The sequence below is a fragment of the Bacillus rossius genome, chromosome 5 (assembly GCF_032445375.1).
Source record: "Bacillus rossius redtenbacheri isolate Brsri chromosome 5, Brsri_v3, whole genome shotgun sequence".
NCBI classification, from domain to species: Eukaryota; Metazoa; Arthropoda; class Insecta; order Phasmatodea; family Bacillidae; genus Bacillus; species Bacillus rossius.
In genome coordinates, this window is record NC_086333.1 from 64,395,163 (window position 1) to 64,418,918 (window position 23,756).

The 23,756-nt window shown below is 35.0% G+C and overlaps 1 non-coding gene across 1 annotated transcript; it reads left to right on the plus strand.

The window, feature by feature from the left end:
• The first annotated feature begins 11,753 nt into the window (after positions 1-11,753).
• On the plus strand, positions 11,754-11,825 carry Trnap-ugg (transfer RNA proline (anticodon UGG)). Its single transcript has one exon. It is a non-coding gene; the product is annotated as a tRNA-Pro (tRNA).
• Positions 11,826-23,756: the final 11,931 nt, after the last annotated feature.

The following is a 23,756-nucleotide window of genomic DNA, read 5'->3' on the forward strand; positions in this document are numbered from 1 at the left end:
GTGTACGTTCAGTTTCCTGTGTGTACTGTGTGTACGTTCCATTTCCTGTGTGTACTGTGTGTACGTTTAGTTTCCTGTGTGAACTGTGTGTGTGTACGTTTAGTTTCCTGTGTGTACTGTGTGTACGTTCCGTTTCCTGTGTGTACTGTGTGTACGTTCAGTTTCCTGTGTGTACTGTGTGTACGTTCAGTTTCCTGTGTGTACTGTGTGTACGTTCAGTTTCCTGTGTGTACTGTGTGTACGTTCAGTTTCCTGTGTGTACTGTGTGTACGTTCCGTTTCCTGTGTGTGTGTACTGTGTGTACGTTCCGTTTCCTGTGTGTACTGTGTGTACGTTCAGTTTCCTGTGTGTACTGTGTGTACGTTCCATTTCCTGTGTGTACTGTGTAATCATTACATTTATTGCGTGTAAATTGCATGTATTGCGCGTACATTGCGTACATTACGTGTTGGAGCTGATGGAGCTGTTGGAGCACTTGCAGCTAATGGTCAATTGAAGCATAGGAGCAAAATGTAGATGGATCTGATGACGTGAATTGTAGCTCTTGGAGCCTGGCGTATATTGGAGAGATCGAATTTTTTTTCGATCAAATGATCCTCTTTTTTAATTTGTAGATTTGACTCTAGAATTATTGTACATGGTTCTTGATTTGACTAGCGTATTATTCCATACGGTGCATGTATATAAGCGAGTCCTAGACAGCAGGACGCTCAGTTTGTTTCTGACGACGGCGGTGTAAGGATCACCTAGTTTGTTTCTTCTGGTGCATAAGTCGTGTCAATTAGCTGTTCTTGAGACCTCGATGGCATCTTTACCGTCTTTAACGTTGAACTCGGAGGTTGTACCATCGACTACGGGAACCTTGACGACAGCTACGACGGAGAAGGAGCAGATCCCGTGTGCACCGACGATGTCAACATTGGAGGAGATTTCAACAGACGTGATACCACCATCATCCGAAGTTTCATCGTCAGCAATGGATTCTTCAACTAATGAAGAGCGTACATTGCGTCAGTGCAAATACTGTGACGCATCATTTACTATCACCTCAAATGCTCGCAGACATGAAAGAAGCAGTTGTTCTAATAATGTTAAAAGAATACAATTTCAGTGCAATAAGTGCAAAAAACTAATTTCACGTCTTGATAGCTTACATCTTCATTATGTAAAATGCTCCGAGAAAGTTAAGTGTGAGTATAATGAACATGGTTCTTGTTTTGACTCATGTGTTGTACCGACTGATGAGTCTATATAAGTGAGACCCTGGTGATATGGACTTCAGTCCGTCTCTGGCTGAGGTAATGAACGGATCGGATAGACATTTAAAGTCATGTTAAAGGCTTAGTCCGTACAATAAGAAGACTGTTTGAAACGAGGAATCCAAAAGGCTTTGGTAATTTGTCAGTGTTTTTTTTTGTACTTGTAGTAGTGTATTGAATTTATGTAATAAATTTTTTTAAAAGAACTTTTGGTGTTTTTATTTTCTCAAACCTGTCGCTTTTGTGGTATTTTTTAAAATTAAATTTTTTTTTGTATCGGCCAGGGATCGAACCAAGGACCTTATTCGATCTAATCAATCAGTATATAGATTACAAATTTATTAAATGAATTTTGAATTTTTTCCCGAATCTCTAGCATTAAAATTACGAATTTCCAATATGGTGGTCTTGATGTCTGATAGGATGGTGGTCGTAGAGGATTTAGAGGTTCTTTAAATATATGTTGAACATGGTTTATTGCAATTATTATTTTTTACATAAAATTAAACATTATTGCATCGATCGGGTATCGAACCAAGGACAGGAACGGATCGAATCAATATGTAAATTAATGAGCTATTTATTTAATGAGTTTTGGAACTTTTCCCGAATTCCTAGCTAAATAATTACGGATTTCCAAGATGGCGGCCGAATTTCAAGATGGCAGGTGTCACAGTAATAAATGATTACTGCACTCTAGCGGATAAGAACTAAACTAACATGTTATCAGCGCACTCTCGCCGACGAATACAAGATGGTGGTCTCCAGCAACGAAGACAAGATGTCGGACATGACGTCATACTGGGTGACGATATATATGCTTTAAGAAAAGTGGTGGGAGTCAGTCTGCCAAAAGTCACCACGGGGGGAAGGATCGGTCACCATTTTTATTTTTTTTGCGCTCGTCGGGTTCGAACCGAGGACTCCGAACTCCGTGTCGTAAATGTATGTTTTTTTTAAATATTTTATTAAAGTTTTATTATTTAATTTTTTTTTATAATTTTTTAAATTTTTTTCATTAAAATCGGATAATAAATAAAAAAGTTAAAGATGGTGGCCGTAACGAAAATTGCAACGGTGACGTCATCATCCAATATGGCTGCCATGGCATCCTAATTTTCAAGGTCATGACCTCGACGGCTTAGAGCGGCTAGCTCTTAGGAGTTTTAAGCCGCTTTTAGGAATTTGGGTTCTTTCTAGGGCAAAACGACTTTTGAGGATTTTCGAAATCCTGATTTTTGAATTGTGGAATTTTTTGAGATTTTTTGGCGGAATTTTTTTCCACAGAAATGGAAATTTTGGCGAATTTTGAGGAATTTTGGACAATTTTTGCCCAATTTTGGCAAATTTTGGCGATTTTTGAGGATCAAATTCAAGGTCAAGGTCAAAGGTCAAGGTCAAGGTCATCCAAGATGGCCGCCGTGACGTCACAATCCAAGATGGCGGACGTGCCCACACGCTCCACAGCCTTAAAGCCTGTTTCCGGACCGGCTATCATATACTACTGTGTTAGTTTCGGTTAATCCGCAGTTTGACTTATCTTTTTTTTTATTTCGCTTTAGATGTGGCCTCTTTACAGTTGAGTATTTTGTATTCCTTCTGTCCCCCCCCCCCCCTTTTTTTTTCTCTGTGTGTTTTCAGCAAGTAACATTATAGTTAAATGTGATACATAAATTTGCTGTTCGAGGGGGATAACTAGAGACCGGAAAAGTTCGCTATTTCAATTACCTATAGGATGGACTCCATGATCCTCTATACACTCGGGCGAATTGCATCTGCTCATTGGTTACTGACTCGCAGCACCTGTTAACTGGGTTTCTCGTGATTTGATACTTCTTTTGTTTACATTTTTCATTGGCCCAAAGTCCTTCATATATACTGTGGCCCAATCACCGAAGCAGGAAAATTGCAACCTCTTTGGATTCTAGCCTATCGTGAAATGAATGCGCGAATTTTTCAGGTCTCTAGGGATAACTGTTAAGTATGGTGCAATAAAAGTGTAGGTTATGTGAATTTTTGGGGTTTTAAAAATTTATATAAACCTGATAATTGAGTTTCTAGTTACTTTAAAGAGGCTTCAAAATAATCTGAGTAATGTGCAATTGACGTATCCGCAGCCACAATGCCTCGCCATACTCATTTTATTGGTGTCGCCATATAAGTGCCAGTGGAACACAAATGTCACCAAATACCAATCAATCTAATTGATCGTTACACTATCCATAGCGCTGTGAGCGTTACAATATTTTCGTTTCGCTCGGATGACTTACCGACCAGCTGTAAAGAAGTATCGATTAAAAACTGAAAACTGTAGCAGAGCAGTTTTACCATTTTAAAATTATAATGTAAAACGTTCGAGTAAAAACACGCTCCGTTATACGAGATTTTAAATTTTATTTTTGCAATGATATAATTTTTGTTTTATCTATTTGAATTTATGGTTTTACTCTGCATAAATCATATCTTATCTAGGTTTTATAACTCATTTGGGCCTAACATTTACCAGCAGGAAATGGTCTATAACAGCAGGGGGAAAAAAATTTTCACGTGGGCAAATAAAAATGTCTTAATTATTACAAAAGTCCACGAAAGTTCACATAAGATTATATATTAGAGCTGCAATAATGAGTATGCATCGAAGGGGAAAATCATATATATTATATAGCTCATAATTATTCTACACGGCATTAGCAGAACATAAATTATTTACCTAGTCCTCAAATTCATAAAACAATTTCACAGAGATCTTTAGAATGTTTACTTCCAAAAATTGTAGTCATTCTTCTTAAAAAATTTTAAACTTTTTTTTTCAAACAAAAATAATATGTCAATGTTTGGCTGAATTATTTAACTGACGAAGAGATTTCTGTAAAATTTAAGTAATTTTTTCTTTACTGTAGTAATTTAAGTACTTATAGTTTTCCTAAAATATGAATTTTTATCTTTTCTACACATATATATTTTTTATGAAACTACGTTATACTTTATTTTGTATTTAATTAAATTGCTCTATTTAACTTCAAACTTTATAAAAACTTATGTAAGATTTCTTAAGTTATATTTATTTGTCAATTATTAAAATTTTTAAAAAGTTTACATATGCATACATTACTGCATGGAGATTAAAGTGACTAGATGCACGCACACACAAGCTTGCTTTTGTGAATGATAAATTTTCCTGTTTCATTTAGTGAATTTTAATCAAATGTGTAAAAAAAATTAAATAGAATTTAGTATAAAAAATAAAAGGATATTCCAGTTTACAATAGCTTGCTTGTATTTTATGTTTAGTAACGAAATTTGATTACCAGTAAATTGTTTATGCGAGGGGGGGGGGGGGGAGGAAATTGGTAAATAAAACAGAAAAATATATAAACGACAAAATACCGAAATTTTTTTATAAACAGGTAGGTTAGCTAAGAAGCACTATTGGTAATAACAGGTTAAATGGGTTGGTCATGTTAGGCAACCAACGTCGATAGTTTTTCGCAAACGAGGTAGCTACACGGAGAAATAAAATATTTATCTAATCTTAACAAACTATTGTTAAAAAAAATGTAATAATTGACGCTCTTTCTTTTGTTACTGTTTTCTTTTGAATGATACCATGGACCCGCCTTTCTCATAAAAGTGGTTGAATTTTGTCAAATGTCATCCCTCCCTTTTTTTCTCTTTGCCGTTTTGTGCTTGTAGGTAGATATTCGGGAACCACAAACTAAATGGATATGAATAATCTTAAATGTGTTTTTAACCAAAAGTAGGCTTATCCATAGGCATACGCAAAATGGGGAGATGTGGTAAGTATATATACCCTCCTTACATGGGCGTACCCAAGGGGGGGGGGGTTGGGGGTTGAAACCCCCCCCCCCCCGAAATATGTTCATTTTTGTCAGGCATGTCGCAAACAAAAATGGAAATAAAAACGGTTGTATGCATGATTTACTACATCTATTTTTAGTTTTGGTAGATCGAGACATCATGTGTACAGAACACGTCGAGAGAATCGATATTCATCGACTCCTCATACAATATGTAGTGACAGTTTGTAGTGTCGCCATATTTGTTTCAATTTTCAATACCGTTTTTGTATATTACAATTTAAATTGCAGACAAAAATCATTATTCATAGGTAGGTAATAAGTTTTTCTATTTGTCAATATTGTTATTATGGTAGATAGGAGTACAGTAAATGCCTACATTTTTATATTCCTTTATATCTCTTTCGATTTGGAGTGTTTCCGTGCCATTCGGGGTCCCCCTCCCCCCCGCCCCCAGGTGGTTAAAGCCCCAAAATTTCGAAAGTTTAAAATTTTTTAAAAATCTTTCTCTTTCGATTTTAAGTGTTTTCGAGCCATTCAGGGTCCTCGAATCCCCCGCCCCCCTCTGGGAAAATGCCCCAAAATTTCGATAATTTTAGGAATTTCAAATATCATTTCTTTCGAGATGGAGTGTTCCGAAACATTCCAGGTCCTGAACCTCCACCCCCTCTCCTTCCACAAAAGTGAAAGCCACAAAATTTCGAAAAATTGGAGGAAATTGTATTAAAATTAAGTCATTACGAACTAAAGTGTCTGGGGCATGGTGGAACGTTTACCCAAAGTCGACTTTCCACCCAATTTTGCGGGAGGGGGGGGGAGTGCAAAACACCCAAAATTACGAAAACTTTCAAAAATTTCTTAAATTTAAGTATACTTTTTTTTACTGTTTGGAGTGTTTCCGAGCCATTCGGGGTCCTCAAACTACCCTCCCCCCACAAGGAGTCAAAGACCCAATAATAAATTTTTTTTCCAAAATTTCGAAAACCTATTCTCTTTCGATTTGGAGTGTTAACGAGCCATTTGGGGTCCTCAACATAACCCCCTCCCCCCTTCTCAGGGGCCAAAGCCCCAAAATTTAGAAAATTTCATAAATCATTCTCTTTCGATTTTTAGTGTTTCCCTGCCATTCAGGGTCCTCAAAATCACCCCTCCCCCTCTGGGTAAAAGCCCCAAAATTTCGACAATTTCAGGAATTTCAAATATCTGTTCTTTCGGGATGGAGTGTTCCAAACCATTCGAGGTCCTGAACATCCACTTTCCGCAAAAGTGAAATCCCCAAAATTTTGAAATATAAGAATATATATAATTGGATTTTGGTATGTATGACGTCGATAAACTCTTACACCGTTTGACCGATCGCCATGAAAGTTGGCACATCGAAGTGCTTCTATCATGAAGAAGGTTTTTATGCTATCCATTTTTTATGTAACTCGCCGCTAGATGGCTGTAGCGCATTAACTTCTAAACCTTTCAACCGATCGCTATGGGTAAACAGAAAATCATAGGCCACAGATACACAAACAGTAATTATGTGTCATTTCTTAATGTAACTCGCGGACAATATATCACCCGGTGTTCAGCCCGGGCAAAGCCGGGTACTGCAGCTAGTTTGCTATAAAAATGTTTAGGATGGAACGTTACTGCATTGGATGTGATTCGATTGGTTTGCGTACCTATTTCATTTATATTCTTTGCAGCGTTTTTTGGTTGTGATTTTCTGATTTTTGATATTTAACTTTCCAATACAATATTTAAGAGAACAATATACAGTAAAGCATCAAATAGAAAACTTCAATACAAAGAATACTTCACTATTAAGAACAAACCATTTGGTTGTTTTAAAAATAAGTCGATAGGATTTATTAAGGAATTTTCTAATTTTTATTTTATTATAAAGACCTTCAATACACAGAAAAGTTCTAGTTTTGGTCCTTTGTAGTTTGTAATAATGAAGCCGTACTGCAAACTTCTTATATAAAGTTTAATTTTTAAAGTATGTAACTTTTGTGTAGCTATTTCATGTTTCTCAGACTGTCTTATCAGTTAATGCATGTGTGTCTTTTTCGTAGACTTTAAAAAATTTCAATATAAAGAAATTTACTTTAACAAAATAGCCAAATTTGGGTATGTTTGTGTTCTTTTTATTTAAGTTTAACTGTATACTGTTGCAAAATGCAAAGCTTTTATTTAAAAAATTTAAGAATACACGAAATACCTAGTTTTTCATTCTTTGTTTTTTATAAGTTACAAACATAGGTGTCATTTTATTTGGTTTGAAAATGATATTCAATTTCACATGTTAATGTTATAGTTATAACGTATACCTATAACTTTGCTATTTTGTCCATCTGTTAGATGCTATTCTTTCATTTATCATTACTAAAATGTTTAAGTTTTAATTTGAAATGCAGAATTTTATATATCCTAAATTGAGTGAGGTGACGCAATGGTTGGCAATAAACATATGTCTTAAGACAATAATAAATTATGCAAACTTAGAAAATGAAAGGAAACATAACTAAAAGGCTAAAAAGGCACTGAAAGAAAGGTTAAATTTTTCTTTAATATGTGGTGTATTTTTTTATTACAGAAAATGAAACGTTTCAGTCAAAAACAGTCATCACTGACTACCTTCGTTGTAAAAAAAAATCTAAACACTAAATGATGAGGGTGGGGGTAAAGAAACTGCAGAATCAAATACACAGATGCAAATTGAAAATGTCATAAACCCTATGTACTGATTCAGGTTCAAATTCGGGTCAGAACACGTTAAACATATGCAACAGTCAGTGGGACATTGGACTTTTCATCGGAAGAAACAATTTGGATGATTTATCGAAAGAAAATCTCTTGAAGTGTCCATGGACTCCTCCTAAAGACTACTGCTTCCCTGTGCAAACAAAAAGAAATTTGCGTTTTCAAATCTCATGGTTTTCTAAGTTTCCTTGGTTGACATACACGCAGCACTTACAAGGAGCCCTTTGTCGACATTGTGTTTTGTTCGCCCAAGAAGCAGCAGGGAAAGGAAGTCACCAGCAACTCGGATCCCTTGTGACAAAAGCGTACACAAATTGGAAAAATGCACTGGAGTGTTTTTCAGAACATGCAAACACTTCTTATCACAAAAAATGCAGTGAATTCGCGGAAAACTTCCTGAAGGTAGCACAAGGGCAACAACAGCCCATACTTAATCAAATCAGCAAGGAGCGTGCCCGACAAGATGAAGAAAACAGAGTAATTCTTGGTTCCATCGTTGAAACAATAATTCTATGTGGAAGGCAAGAACTTGCTCTTAGAGGTAAGCATGATGCAGGAAATGTTATGACACAAGCCACAGACATCAGTGATGGAAATTTTAGATCTCTTCTAAGATTCCGTGTGCAAGCAAAGGATTCTATATTGGAAAAACACATTGTAAGTGGTGCAAAAAATGCAATGTATACAAGCCTAAAAATTCAAAATCAAATTATTGATATTTGTGGTGATATTATTCAAGAGGAAATCGTTCACAAAATAAACAAAGCCAAGTGTTTTTCAGTCCTTGTAGATGAAACTACAGACATAAGAACAGTGGAACAGCTGTCATTATGTGTCCGATGGTTGGATGTTGATGAAAATAAAATTCATGATGATTTGGTTACTTTTACTCTTGTAAAAGATTTGACTGGACAAGGGCTTGCAGAAACAATTACTGCAGCACTGAAACATCACGGCATCCATGATGAGTACCTAATTGGTCAAGACTACGATGGTGCATCATCTATGAGTGGTTATTTACACGGTGCTCAAGCCTATATAAGGAAAGATCACCCAATGGCTTTGTATGTTCACTGCAGCGCTCATTCTTTAAACCTGGCTCTTGCAGATTCATGTTCTCTGCCTACAATTCGTAACTGTATAGGTACAATTAAGTCAGTTGGTTCATTCTTTAGAATATCTGCAAAAAATACGACCATGCTTAAAGATACCATTAAAGAACTTCTGCCTTCATCTGCACATTCTAATTTGTTGGCAATGTGTGAAACTCGATGGGTTTACAATCATGAAGCAGTGCTGCGTTTCAAAGAACTTTATGAACCAATTGTACAGTCTCTTCTAAAGATTCAAGAATTCGTCAACAGAGAAGCATCCCAAAAAGCCCATCATTTGTACTGTGCAATAATTCAAAGTGAATTTGTTGTTGCTTTGAATATCTTGAGCAAAATATTTTCATACACTTTAGTTCTTTGTAAATTTCTACAATCTGTCAACTCCGATCTTGCAGCAGCCCTAAGATATGTTGACGATGTTGTGACCACACTTGATGAGCTAAGGGAAAATACACATGAGTTCAATTATATTTACACATCATCATCTTTGATGCTAGAAAAAGTGGGCGAGGAAATTAGGAGTCCCCGTATAGTTGCCAGATCAGCTCACAGAGCTAATATTGTTACGGAATCCACACAAGATCATTTTAAGAAGAACTTGTACCTGCCTTTTCTTGAACATGTCCGGACTCAGTTAAAAGAGAGGTTCCAAAAGCACAAATCTCTCTTAACATCCATTCAGAAGATTATCCCATCTTACAGCAGTGATGCAAATGTAGAAGAGTTGAGGACGTGTGTTGAATTTTATAAGACGATTTTGCCCGAACACAGCATATTTGATGCAGAATTTTCTATTTGGAAAAACAAATGGATGAAGGAAGACCCCAAGTCAAGACCAGCCAATGCGTTGGATGCATTTGCTACTTGTAATAAACATTTTTTTCCAAATGTGACGAAGTTACTGCAAGTTCTAGCGACACTTCCAGTATCAACTGCAACCCCAGAACGGACTTTTTCAACATTAAGGAGGTTGAAGACTTATTTGAGAAACTCTATGGGCGAGACGAGATTGACTGGACTAGCACTTCTTTCTGTGCACCGCAGTATACAGGTGAAAACAGAAGAAGTTGTCTCGAGGTTTCTGAAAATGCCCAGGCGCATTTCTGTATAAACTTGATTTGTATTTTGTTTCTGCAAATAATTGATCACATTTGCTGTCTTAAATATTTTTATTATCTGATTGAGCATATTTATAAATAGTTCAGTAATTATTGTATACAATAATTGAAATTATTACGACTGCAATTTGTAATTCCTACTTAACATTAACATGTTATCTTTTGTGTGTATGTTTTAAATGTAAAAAAATTATTTGATATTTTATTTTTGTAAGCTATAATTGTAATTTAATGAGGTCATGTCAAATGTGTCCTAAAATGTTTTAATTTAACGTATTTATTTTGCTCATTTGTAAAGTTAGAGATTTTTGAAAAGCAATTAACCTGAAGCTTAACTTGTTATGCATAAATATAACATTGTAGTAAAAAATACACTTTCGTTGTTGTCAATACTTTTATTATATCTGTATTAGTTGGCTAATTCTCTGTTTACTAGGTTCAGGTGCTGAACATAGTCATGTCAGTGTGTATGAAGGATATGCTGCACTGCACTGTAAAGTCTGTAAGAAACTATATTTCAATACATGCTTTATATATTTAAGAGAGCTAAAAAAAAAAAAAAAAAAAAAAAATGAAATCAGGGTTGAGAGCAAGGCAAAGTGGTAAGCTAAAACGATACATAAATTGTGTATTGTAAATGAAATCAAATTTGAAAATAACTCTTCATATACCTAAAACAGTTTTCGTACGATAAAAAAAAACCTTTTGTTCTTGAGTTAATTGACTGTAGGCCTATTATTAATCATAATTGTGACCAGTTCAGATAAAATACTATTACATAATCAGGAACTACAAATATGCAGGTGAGTTTTCATTTAACAAATTATGGGAAACCCCAAACCCCCCCCCCTCCCGAAAAAAATTTCTGGGTACGCCCATGGCCTCCTTATCCCCTTTTCGAAACCTTAAAAAAAATCTATCATTCCCAACAATATGTGGAAATAATTTGAAAGAAAACCAGCGGAATAAGTGGTTCTATCCACTCATCTTCTCCCTGTAAGGCCCGTTCTGCAATAACACGTAAATGGAAACGGATCTCCCGGAAAAAATTCACCATCACCTCTCTACTGCTTCCGCAATGCACAGAAACCTAACAAACTGCAGTCAATGAGATTGCATTTCAAGGTTACGAAATATTAATTTAACTTAAAAAAGAAAATTATATGCCTTGAGAACATAGCACGGACATAATTTACGTTTATAAAAAAAATAAACGACAGAGTAATAATATAACTCTAAATAGTATTACACTTGAAACAATTTTTAACGTATTTAGAACATAATATAACAATCATTGCTGCCACCGCAGCCAAGCACTCGGCTGCTATTGGTCGCACGGAGCAACGTAAACGTAAGAGCTCAGCATTGCCGAGCTAATGCGTGCGGGTCCGTCTCCGTCTGCGTGCTGTTGCAGTAATTCTGTTCCGTGATCCGTCTCCGTTTACGTGTCATTATATTGCGGGCATAATGAAATTCTTTGTACGTTACCGGGCCTACCTACTTCTTTCACGCAAAGAAAACAATTGTATATACCCTAGTACTTCATACAAAATATCTCAAGAAAGTGAAGTGCTGGAGATAAGAGTTGTTACTTGGAACAGATAAAAGATAATATTGCTGCACACAGAGTTTTGAGAACTTAGATTAAATTATCAATATTTAACATTGATTTAGCATTTAAACTTTCGCGGCTCGTTGGTCTAGGGGCATGATTCTCGGTTTGGGTCCGAGAGGTCCCGGGTTCAAATCCCGGACGAGCCCTTATTTTTCTGTATCTTATGGATGGCGCGCCATATTAATATTTGCGTACATTATTGCGCATGTTGACAGTAATAAGTAGAGCCAATATTTTTTGGTGTACTAAGTATGCAAATTTCGTCGTTAAAACTAGTGGATTCCATCTTTATCACTATTAAGGATTAACATATGTAATAATATGTACATATCAAGCACAATAACATTGAATAAATGCTACAAAAATTTGTGGTAAGTTGCTTAAAATGTCTAAGCAAAAATATACTGATAAGAAAGTACCAATCAAAACATTCAATAATATTCTTTAATGTTTCTTTGTTCATGAGAAAGTTCAATATATTTTCAAATTTAATTTTTTTTGTCACGGTCTTCTTATTTCAATACTACCAATATGAATAAAAAAAATGCAATGTTAAATACCCAAAACCAAACGTTTCTCTGTGGGCCTTTAGGCATGTCTGTTGAGTGCTTTAAATTTACTTTACTTTAAAAAAAAAAACATATGTAGGAACTAATTTTTTTTACTTAGTACATAACACCCTTAATGAGAGATTTATGAAATAAATTCTATATTTTAACATACAAAATTGGGTATTTGAGGTGAATCTCGCTGCATTTTGTATTTTGCTTTGTATTTCGGTGTTATGCGGTCATTGACTTCCATTTCAGTGTTTGGCGGTGTATTGACTTCAATTTCGCTGTTGTTTCGGTTTTATGGGTATTCACCATATAATCTTGCCCCTGGTAATAGGCTATATCATCGACAAAGAAAATAGGCAAAAAAAATTTTAAATTTTGCTTGTGAAATTTAATGATAAAAAAGCACAATGTTACAAACAACATTTTTTCCAGCGAAACTTTCCGTGGGAGAGTGTCCAAAATGCTTGATTTCTGAAAGAGTTCATTTATGTACCTGATGTACGTGAGCATCCATTGCGAAGTATTAATTAACATATAACGAAATGGTGGATGAATATATTTCAGCAATAATAATTGCAGGTTAATTGTTAGTTTTTTTAGATTAGGTTGCGTATCATTTTTTTATGAGAAGCTCTCGGTGAACTGGTATTTTATTTTATGAAGATATAGTTACTAACAAGCATCTTGAAAAATAACTTTTTTTTGCCGGAGGTAAGAAAAACATTTGTACTAATTTCCCATTCCAAAGATTCCTTTCCGGATCTATTTCCTGTAAATTGATTGACTTATTAAATTAGTCTCCTCTTTCGTTTTCCGCAAACACGTGATTTTATTTGATTTTGATTTTTTATTTCATTCAATAGACCATACAATGGTATAGAATATTTCAAAAGAAAAATTACAAATAAACATAAATACAAACACATAAACAGGTACAAGAACAGTATTAAAAGCATTACAAAACTAAAATAATAAAATATAACAGCTGCTCTTCCATGAATAAGCACCTATTATATATTATACATAAAAGAAATTAGATATAAAAGAAAAATCATACATAAAAAAAATTACGAAGTTACCTCCTGTTCATAGTCATCTATATTATAAAAAGCCTTATGTGATAAATAAAGAAATAATTCCTTTTTAAATAAATTATATTGGTCCATATTTTTTAGAACTGATGGTAATTTATTGAATAATCTAATACCAACATTTCTAACTGACTGTAAAGTTTTTTCTTGTGAACCCTTTGCAGATGAAAATCTGCATTAATTCACGTGAAATGCTCATGGATATTAGTATTTTTTAAATAAATTAATTTATTTGTTTTTATGAATAAACAATAATACTTTGTAAATATAAATACAGGGCACAGTAAGAAGACCTAAGGATTTATAAATGTCACGACAACTGTCGAAACGTTTCATGTGGAGTATAATTCTAATTATTTTTTTTGTATAATAAAAGCTGATTGTAGATGATGTCTATTACTCCCCCAATACATAATTCCATAGCTGATTAAAGAATAAACATACTAAAGTAGGCAGACCATAGGCATTGTTTGGTAGTTATATGAGAAAGTACTTTAAACATATAACACATACTGTTTAATTTATTTAGCAAACCAAACGTATGTTTGTCCCATGATAAAAATTCATCAATCTCAAGTCCAAGGAATCGTGAATGTGCCACAAAATTTAAGTTGGTATTTTTTAACAGAGTATTTGGTTTATTTGATTTTAATTTTGAGGAAAAAAAATAAAATTTGTTTTACCATAATTCAGTAGCAGTTTATTATTTGTAAACCAAGAGTTTAATCTATGTAGTGTATTCATAACCAGAGCATCAAGTTTAGAAGCTGGATTGGCTTTAACCAGTACATTAGTATCATCTGCAAAAGAAATGATAGGAATATCGGTAAAATGATAACTTAGATCATTTACATATACCAGAAAAAGAAGTGGCCCTAAAACGCTACGTGTGCTCAGTTATTGCTAAAACTGTATACATATATCTCCAAATATATCGGCTTAAAATGCTTTGGTCAGTAGAAACAGGAAAAAGAATTGGTAGACGTGCTGAACAACGGACCATGAAAGATATGCATTAATTACGATCGTGCTTAATGGGTTTTTGGCAGTGGCTAAGGATATTAAATATACATGTTTTTATATCTCCTATAAATCCGCGTCCGGTAACAAGTATTAGTCAACCATTATTTACGTCATGGCAAATGTGTCTGATTCTATTAAATGCAATTTCAATACGGTGTATTGCTAAGAATAATTCTGTAATAATTTGAATAACTTAGCAGTTTTCTAGTGCCAGCAGTGTCACTTGGATTGTTCTTAGTTGGACGCTCAGTTGAGCTATCAGTGCCGGAAGAATATGCTGATCATAAAATAGATAGTTAGCAATTTATATACGATGAAAGGAAGTTCCGATCAAACAATGAATAATATAATAAATATATGAAATTATTCGGAATCAGGGTGGAATTAAAATAAATACTTATGGATGTCCAAAAAAAATCAGAATAAGTATTTATATAAATAAAGCCTATCCCCTTCCTGTTGAATCGAAGAATGTTGCATTTATACTAAGATCAGTTAATAATATAATAATAGCTCCAGCATATACAGGTAATGATAATAACAAAATAGCAGTAATTATTTCTGATCAAACAAATAACATTTTATTGCCTTGATTTTTTTTTAAAATTTATAGCTAAGTTTAGTTGTGGTTAAACGTCAGCTGATACCAAATCCCATTACCTAAAGAACGGATTGACCATAATTTCGGGGGGGGGGGGGGGGGGGAATACCATACTGCATCACGTGATATGTATAAATTTATAAGTCTTCATATTACGAACGCTGTTTGAATGGCATTAAATTCCAAATAATTAGATGAAAAACTAGTGAAATAATAAGTAATAAATAACGTATAATAACGAAATGATTTAATTGCGAATTGCAATTGCAAATTACAATATAACAATTGTAGCCTATATCTATGGAACGCAATAACGTCTCACGACTTAAACTTTGCACTGCACATCAAAGTGCACAAAATATTTTTATTTTCTTTTAAAATTAGCATAATCAGATAACAGTTATTTTATTCTGTCTGCCTCAATATGGCTGGTGTTTATTATTATACTTAATTTTTTTTTGACAGGGGTTATTTTAGTTTTAAAACTTAAATTATTTTTAGTCAGTTTTCTCAAGGAATATTTGTTTTCATCGTAGCCAACATAGGTGACACAAACTGTCATACAAATCTAAGGAGACTAAATCAGCAACTGCTTCTAATTTGAAACTTCGACTCTGAAATTAGTTCCCTTGCGAGTTATAAACAACATGATTCAATTAGTATTGGGCCATATTCTATGAAAAACATAAATAAGAATAAAAATTTGAATTTTTTGTTTTACCTTTTTAAAAAAATTACAACTTAATAATTTCCGTAATGTTCTTCTCTTGAGTGGGGTTATATTCCACCTTCTGGACCCATTATCCTGACTTCCAAAATACAATTACTCTATTTGCAAATGTTAACATATAGAATATTTTATACAATAACAAAATTAAATTTTATGAAAATACTTTAACTACGATTTAAATTGTGTATAAGAGCAGAATGAACATAATTGCAACAAAAAATGTATTTTATAAGTATAGTAAAATAAAGCCCAAGGACATTAATTTTTCTAGAACCTTTCAGTGAAGACATATAACTGTCAAGGTTTAGGGTTTTTATGACGGCTAGCTAATAACCCTTAGCTTCACTCGATAAAAATTTAATGATATGGTAGATTGTGATTAATTTCAAACGTTTTGACGTTTTAATTTATATTATGTCATCATTTACTACTCCTATTTAATTACATTTGGTTGTATACACATAATATTACAATCAAACTTACTCCTGTTTCAACTCGTTAGAGATTCCTACATTATTTTAAGATATTTAAAACCATTTTTGGAATGTAAAATATAAGTATCAAATTTCTTATCTTACATTTTACCCCTCTCCCTTTTTCCTCGCAGGATGCTTATACAAAAATGTAGTACTACATATTTATTAAATACAGCGATATCCGTTAGCCAAATAAAACAAAACTCATTACGTTTTTACTGATTCTTATGTATAATACAATTTGTATAATAAACGTACCTTTATATTAAATTTTAATTTATCTTGCCAAATGAAATATTCAGTGATTTAATGGATTAATTTTTCTTTCTAAAACAATAATAACCTTTGTAACAATTTTTGAGGTATAATTTCAGAACAAATGAATATGGGTAATTATTTTAAAGTATGAAATTAATTCTAATATCGTACATTCAGTTTGATTAGATTAGTAGATAACCATATTCACACCCTTTCCAACCCTTTTAAAACAGAATTTCAGAAAGTGGTATAAAAGAGTTAGTAGATTTTGTATGTTTATAAATAATACCGAATAATCTACCTCCCACTTTGATTTGCTTCAGAAATATAGGTTTTATAATAAAACAAAAAAAAATGATATTTTGTCCCCTTTGCGATTAAATATTGAAAAGTAAAAAGAAAAAAAGAAATAGCAAATATCTGCTACGTAATTCGCTGTGTAGGTTATTTTCCTCAGTTTATTATTTCCTGCTTCATTTTCTTGGGAGATATAATCTATTGTCATAAAACAATAAATTTTCAGTTGAATAGCGAAAACTAATAAACACTCTGTGCAAGTTATTGTGTAGGTTATGCTTGCTCGGTTACTTACCTACCGGTTGATTTGCTAGATATTATATATGTAACGAAATGTTATAAATTTCGTTTTTCAGTACACTATTGGGGGTGAATTTCAATAAATTGCAAAATCACTCTGCATAACTAAATATATACATATGTCGTCCGTATTTCATACCTCCCTCTTGATTTGCTTCGGAGATTAGATTTTTTCTTTAAAACTAATTTTCAGCCCCTTTCCGATCGAATTAAAGAAAAGAACTAAAAATACACACAATTACTCATCACGTAAGTTATTCTTGATCAGATTCTTACCTAAGATTAAATTTTCTTTCCTGCCCGATTGCTTACTCTCCGCTGTATCTCCTTCGAAAATGTGATTTTTTTTTAAATTAAACTAAACTTACTCAATTTTAATTAATGGACCTATAAAACAAACGAAAGATTATCATATTACGTAAATCTATATGCATGTTATTCATTAAAATTTACGTATATATAGTTCCAGTGTATTCTTAAAATCAAACTTACCCCTTTTACACCCCTTAAGAGTGAAACTTTGCAAAATTGTTAAAATAGTGTTGGTATTTTTAGACCTTTTATATTCATGCCTATTATATTTTCCTATGTTTTATTGGATTCGGAGGTATAATTAATTATTTAAAAGCCATATTTATCCTTTATTTTTTAACATATTAAGGGTGGAATTCTGATATTATATATGTTTAAGTTGGCCAAAGACCTTACCAATAAAAAGTAGTTGATCAATATCCGTTAAGTACAACAGAACAAACAGACAAATTTGGCAGATAAAAGTTCAAAAAATTATATTTTTTATTTATAAATAATGTAAATAGCTATTTAATCCAATGTACAAACTTTTTACTTGGAACCGATTTATTATTAGTTTAGAATTAGTTTCATATAGTTGAAGTCCTAGGTCCTTCTTAACATGGGTTTCAAATAACGTTAATAGTTTTTTTTTGCAAATGATTACTTAAACTAATTGTTTTTTAAGTACAGGTTGTAATTGACTCGGTTATGACAGAAATCATGAATGATTTTGCCAATCAAAAATTTAGAAAGTACGTATTTAAATATATTTCAGTTGACTTTAACTAATTTATTTGTTTTTTTTTGTAGTTTGTAAAATCTTCATAATAAAATGCAAATTTGGTGAAGGTATTGATTTCATAAATATGATCATCAGTTGAAAGAATTAATTTTTTTTTATCTTATCTGGGCAACCAGCGACAATCTCTTAATAGTGTGATGAACTTAACCTGTATCACAAGCGTCATTGTTCATAACAGCGTTTCAAGCGAGGCAGTATAAACATTTGTTTTTTCTAGGCTTCAGCAGAGTTCATTGGCGATAACAACATCGTAATTAACTCCTCCCTGCCATAAAACATGTGTGCGGGCCATCTCTAATGAGATGAAAAATTCTCTAGCGCTCAAGCAGTTTAATCCGCGTGGGAAGTAATAAGAAGACACCAGCTTTGTTTCCTAGCGTCAGGGTAGACTCGGCATTCTTATCGATTATCAGGGCGATGTCACGTTATATGGCTGCTGCCACATTGTACCTTCTGTTCTGGTTCGACGTAACTGCGTCTTGAATTTTGCAAAACTGACGTTATTGGCTTCTACTTTCTTTGGGCGTGTGAAACAACACTTACAAAATACGATTTTTTTTTTATATGTAAACATCTTAGCTCACGGTATACGGCATTTGGTGGGAGTAAATTTCGCGAATGGAACGGAAGTCGCACGGAACGAAAATGTGTAACCGCGGTGCTGCCATCTGTGGCGGATGGCGTGAAACAAAGTTCACAAAGCCAAAGGGAATCTTCATAGTATTAAATGTTTATTGAATTTTAACAAGATGGGCATTGTTTTAGTATTATTCCGTGTCGAAAATCAGGTCCAAAGCCGGGGTTTAGGATATATATTTTTTTAATTTCTTCCTTTTGAAGCGACAACGTCTAATAAATCGATGAACGCCGGCTGCACGCACGAAAAAGTGTCCCGTTACGCACATTGTTCCGTTACGCTGTGTCCCGTTACGCTCATTGTACGCATCTATCTTTCTTCCACTCGACTGTTTATAAAGTGAATTAAAATGTTAATGTGGTTTTCATTGCTTATTACAACAACAATTTCGGCAATAAAGATTAATTATTCTTGCATTTTAAAAATCTGATTACTAGTATAATTTCAAGTATTTATTCTTTTATTATTAAAATAAAAATGATTCAATTTTATTCATAAAGTATGCAATCATTTACTCAATGTTTTGTTATGGCGTTGTCACGTTAAACTTTCGTCCGTAAACCGACTTTACAGACAATCAATTTTTTTTATCGGAGCCGTTCCATTATGTAGTTTAACATTTCGCTCTGCAAATCGAATGATCCAATAGTAGACGTAGCTGCTCTGGCAGCGAGTTATGGCGGCGGGTGCGGAAACAACACGTGGTTCGCTTCAAGAAATGTAGATGATAACATAATTTGTATATATTTATCACGTTCGGCATTATTTTAAACAATACTTGGTTTTATTTAATGTCCGTGTTTTGTATTATAAGAAGTGTATTTGCAACATGAAAACAGAAGAATTTGCTCGTTTCTGAGGTTAGATTTTACTCATCCCTGGTGACTAATGAAAGATTCACCCACACTTTTTAAAAATTTACAGCAGTTTGGAGTCTCCAGTAACGAGTTTCACGTCGCAGGATTGGCTATAGAAAAATGACCGAATGTTCAGTAGATGGCTTCTAATCACTGGGAAATTTATTTTTGATGATCTGATATCGAAATAGTAAAAAAACGTTTTTGAATCACCAGCGGATTCTTTGTGTTCATCAAATAAGTATAACACCTCAGTTAACTATAATTAACACTAGAAATAATTCTCACGTTGCATATAGGGTAACATTCTCGTGTTACAAATCGCTGTATGTCAATAGCGCAAGATTGGAATGGTCTTGTCCAGTAAAGTTTGTCTTGCTAAGTTTCTTTATTGCCATGCTTGAGCTTTTTGCAAAGTTACATTATCTGATTGAATGTAAGAGATGCATTTTAAATATATATAACGAAATAAATATTTTTAATGGCACAGTAGTAGCCAGTGCAACATAAACCACTGAAATATGTGTGCTCATGATTTTTGTAGACAAATTTGGCGTACACTTAATTTGGTTAATCGTTATCGGTGATGCAGTGTATGTATGTATGTGTGTGTGTTAAGGAATGCCGAAACAAGTTGTTTTCGTGAAGAAACGCTTGACCAGAAATGCAACCATGTAAAGTTACAGGCGTAAATAGTAGTGAGAAAATTTAAATTTTCGTGCGCATTTAGGCATAACTCCAATGGCTTAGAAGACGCGCAAACAAAGCGCCAGCACAGTGAGGCAGATGAACGCAAAACCTTCATTAATAACGAAATATTGGATTGGATTAATTTGAAATTGAAGAACTATTTAATTTATTAACGGAAGGAATGAGAAAACGAACATAACGCGATGAAGAGCATTTAAGTAACTTGAAAAAAATTGTTTGTTACTTCAAGACACTATATATATATACACATCTGCACACGCACCAACACACAAGTGTATACATATATGTATATATAAATAATTTGATGATGGCATGCAGATTAAATCACAACTTCCAAGCAAGTTACAAGAGTTTATTTGTTTGTTCAAATGTATTTTGTATCAGGCAATCAAAAAGTGACAAGCTCTAGGAAATGACAAGGAAATGGTTTTGCAAAACAGAACTATAAATAAGAAAGAATTGAGAGAAAGTTTGTAACTTGGTTGTCGACAAACCTAATCCAGGATTCGGCAATTGAAATGACGGAAACACAACAAGACGCTTATTTAACAGCGCAGAAATTTCTGAAGATATAACGAAACTATATGACGAAATGGCTACCAAAACATATTTTATTACTACTTTTAACACTAAATTTAAGTAGAAAATTTCGTGTGTGCCGCCCATGATACAGCGAGATACGTTTTGATAAACAACTATGGTACAATATGCCTCGACATTGCAGTCGAGAGGAATATAATAGTCATATTTGAGAAGTTTGTTATGATCCCGTTATCTCTTGTAAGTGAAAATCACAAAAGAAAAATCGACTTATTTTCCGCAAGAAAGATTATTTATTTGTATGACTATACATTATACCAAAGTATTAAAGGATAGTTGTACTGTTATAAAGTTATTAAAAAGTTCTAATTTTTTTTTAAATACATCTGCGCGGTGTAAATTCTGTGATGTACACGAAAGCACTATATACGGATAAATCACCCGGGTCCACCAATTTTTTTTCGATATTTCTGTGCCATCCGTCGCAGATGGCAGCACCGTGGTTACACATTTCCGTTCATTCGACTTCCGTTCCAGTCACGAAATCACTCATACCAAATGCCGTCTACCAAGAAGTAAGATGTTACACATCAACTTGATGTAAGTTTTTGGACATACGCCATTACTAAGCACTTTTTCTGTCGTCATCATTTGTGTTTTTTTTTTTTCGTTCTCTTAGTACATTTTTCTTTGTTTTTCTTTGTTTGTTGACCATATTCCTGTTACGGAATATTTTGTGGTGTTTATATCCTGTTGACAACAGCAATTTTTTGCTTAATTTGTGTTTTTTGTCTTTTGGGTATTTTTATTTATTTATTTATTTTTTAGTTTTCTTCTACGGAAAAAGTGCTTAGCAATGGCGTATGTCCAAAATCTTACATCAAGTCGTGCACTCCCGTTACACAAATCTTTCAAAGATGTGACACATCAAATTGTAAATTATTTAAAAAATAAAAAGATAGTCAAAAGAAATTTGAAGTTTTGGCGAGGGGAAAGTAGGAAAAACTCAGGGAAATTTTTTATTGTGGACACCCTGCAATATGCGATCATGGAGATGGGTGGCTCGCAGATCTGTATCGCCACTTGACGAGTCCTCCGACCACCGCCAGGACAATTGCAAGGGGTTAAATGATTGTGCGGCGTGAGTGGCTGATGGAGTGAGAGGTAGGGTGTTCTGGATGATGTGCTATTAGCCGTCCTCGTCGATGGTTCGAGACCTGTGTGCGGCGGTGTCGTTTGGGAGGGTAGACACCCCAATCCCCCAGGAGTCGGAGTGCGGTCCCGAAGCAGGGGTTGCGAGGGACAAGGGACGGCATAATTGAAACGCGAAACGGTCCGTTAGACGCGCGCGCGCCAGGTGCACCGCCATCACGGTGCAGTGCGGCCAACATTCGCGCCGTTAAAGCATTGTGGGTGACGGGAATGGAAGAAAGGAAGGGGGGGGGGGGATCAGAATCGCGCATTGCGTCCGATTATAAATTTCAAGTCTGCCACGACAAGGCAAGGAATTTAAAAACCTTTTAAAAAAAACTTAAATAAAACACTCGACACAACAAAAACAAACTCAATAAGAAGTCGAAAATAATATGTTTTTTTATTAATTTTCTAATTATTTTTTATCTTTATAGGTGCTAAGTAAACAAAACTATGTACAAGTGTGGAAAAATAAAGGTCCGGAAAGGATATCCGGTAAAATTAACTACAGTTTCATTTATTAACTCATGTTTACAATATTAGCTAAATTACAAAAAAAAAAAAAAAAAGTTGTCTGCTCACTCATTAATCACTCTTTCAGGAAATTCGCAATTTACCCTCCCCACTGGAGCTCTGCTTGTCTCTCGCCGCGAACATCAGTACCTACCAAAACATTGCCTCGAACTACTCTCTCGTCCGCCGCACACACAACACCAGGAGGCTTCGATTACTGACGCACCGACCTTCGCACACGAAACCCACAACTCGCCGTCCTCTATCGCTCGCCAAGGGGGTCGCGTACCGCCGCGCTCGTCACGCTATGGAGGTCGCGGCATCAGCTGGACCGGCGCGAACACGCGGCAGTTGGCGCGCAGGCCCGGGGAGGGGGGAGGGGGAGGAGGGGAGGCTGCACAGGTGACGGGACGAGATCGCATCTGGTGGCGGATCTCGCCCGCTCATCCCCGCCGCATATGGCGCCGTTGCACAGCCACGGATGTGCCGCTGTGTTACCTCGGTCCGACGAGCTCCTTCCTGTTTCCGGCTCGTCACGTGTTCGGCGTCTGTGCTCGAGAAGGGCCCAAGTGCTTGCGAGTTTTCGCACGGCTCGAGTGAGAAGCCTTTTTTCACGCAGGCGGTGTCGTATTCGATTGGCGGTTTTGCCATTCACGCGGATTATCTAGGACCGCGAGATCACATCAAGCTCGGAATTCTGAGTATATAGCTAAGAGGTAGCAGTTTGTATGGGTGAGGTAATATATTACTGCAGTGACGTGTAAGAACACTATATCCCCCCCTCCCTCTACCAAAAGAAAAATATGGTACGCGTACTTTCGTTCCCGCGTTAGAAACGAGTCGGTATTGTTACGATGACTGGAGCGGCGACCCTGGCGACGTTTATCCTAGGGAAACCCCGCTGCAAGCACATGATGCCCATCCCTCGCCCTTTCCTTCTCCCAACACCTTTCCAGATAGTATTCGTACCTTACAGACTCGCCTGGTACGTTCTGCGCCTCCCGAGAGCACCGTCGCGTGAAGTGGCGTAACTAGGACGCCATTGTTCTTGGACCTTCGAGTGTCAAGTCTGGGATTCTGACGATGCGACACTTCGAAGGGCTGCGACACCTTACCAGGTGCGTGAAAGACGACGCCCACCTCCACCGGGGGGAGCGACAGAGTGCTGGCGAGAGTGACCCCCCTTGGCGAGC